Source organism: Chenopodium album, chromosome 18 (genome assembly GCF_948465745.1).
Source record: "Chenopodium album chromosome 18, dcCheAlbu1.1, whole genome shotgun sequence".
NCBI classification, from domain to species: domain Eukaryota; kingdom Viridiplantae; phylum Streptophyta; class Magnoliopsida; order Caryophyllales; family Amaranthaceae; genus Chenopodium; species Chenopodium album.
The window spans coordinates 27,368,426-27,370,027 of NC_137851.1; the positions used below are offsets into that span (position 1 = coordinate 27,368,426).

The window sequence follows — 1,602 nt, forward strand, 5'->3', positions numbered from 1 at the left end:
GAGGTTAATTGAGATTGCAAAAAGGATACAGAATCGACGTGGTGTTTTCCCTTGTTTGCAAAACCTCTAGGATTCCCATATTGGGAATTATGGATCGCCATATCTTCAATAACCTGACCTGCATCATCAACATTGAGGTTCATAAACCTCCCATTAGCTGCAAAATCCAAAATTGCTCTAGAAGAATTTCCGATCCCATTGTAGAAAGCTTGTATCAACTGCCACTGTGCTAAGTTATGATGAGGGCACTCTCTCTGCAGGTCTTTGAATCTCTCCCAAGCTTCATATAGTGACTCATCTGGCTCTTGGGCGAAATTTTGAATTGCGCTTCTCAATAGAGCTGTTTTCTCTGCAGGGTAATACTTGTTATAAAAATTCAAAACAAGAGTCTCCCAATTAGTAATGCCAAGTGCAGTTCTATTTAAACCATTAAACCACAGTTTAGCTTTTCCACATAAAGAAAAAGGAAAGAGAATCTCCCTTATTTGGTCTTGCGTGACCCCAGCTTGCCTTATAGTGTTACAATATTGACAGTAGTCAGCAATGTGTAGATTTGGGTCTTCACCCTTAGCTCCACTAAATTGCTTCCTTTCTATCATCGTGATGAACTGGGGCTTGATCTCGAATTGAACTCCCTCAAGATCTGGCGTAGGAGAAAGGTGGGGAAAATGCGCCAAAGATGGCTGAGAATAGTCGCTGAGCTTTTTAGGTGGATTTTCTCCCATCTCTAATTCTAATTCTGAAGAAGTGTCTGGATCACTAGAATCAGATGAAGGGTCTCTAGGAATTTCACCACCAGAACTCGCCAGTATTTGCTTGTATAAATTCTTTTGCCTATGGAAAGAGCGCTCGATCTCAGGATCGAAAGGAATGTAGCCAGATCTGGAACACCTAGGCATAAACAAAGAACTAGACAACAGATATGAGAACTGTCCCAAAAAACTTATGTTCTCCGGGACGAAGGAAAATAATCTAGACTACAAAAACAATTAGAAATAAAAAATATAACCGTTTCCCCGGCAACGGCGCCAAATTTTGACAGGCTGAAGTCGTATCACCTAATCAAAAGTAATTACCTAAGTCCTCTAACTAAAGTAGATAGGGAAGTAGGGTCGAATCCACAGGGAAACTAGTCTTTCTATTTCTAACTAATTAATAGCAATCTAAATTATTAGTAACAATTTGTTGTGATTTAAAGATTATACTACGAAGAATATAAGTAGGGAAAATAAAATAAGAGGAATCAATGAATTAAGGACCTAGGGCATAGGTTCACCAATAAATAATATTCCAGGGTAAAACATAATAACCAATCATTAATGCATCAATTAACCAGATAATAAAGGGCTTTCGCTACGTATTACAATCACATAATTAATCTACCGGTATTAAATCTCATCTCTCGAATCTCGACTTAACCATTTATAGATTAACCTGCCTATTGAAACTAGACCTAAACATCAATTCTTATCTCTCGAATCTCGAATCAATATTGTCAAACTCATGCATAAAAGATCAGGCCTAATCTAGTCACAGAGCATTAAATCAATCAATAGGAAATTAATATAGCATTGATAATTAACAACAATAAATTACCCCTTC

At 37.4% G+C, this 1,602-nt stretch overlaps 1 non-coding gene across 1 annotated transcript; it reads left to right on the forward strand.

The window, feature by feature from the left end:
* Nucleotides 1–231: 231 nt before the first annotated feature.
* LOC145593290 (small nucleolar RNA R71) lies at nt 232–338 on the forward strand. The gene has a single exon (XR_014102648.1). It is a non-coding gene; the product is annotated as a small nucleolar RNA R71 (small nucleolar RNA).
* The last annotated feature ends 1,264 nt before the right edge of the window (nt 339–1,602 follow it).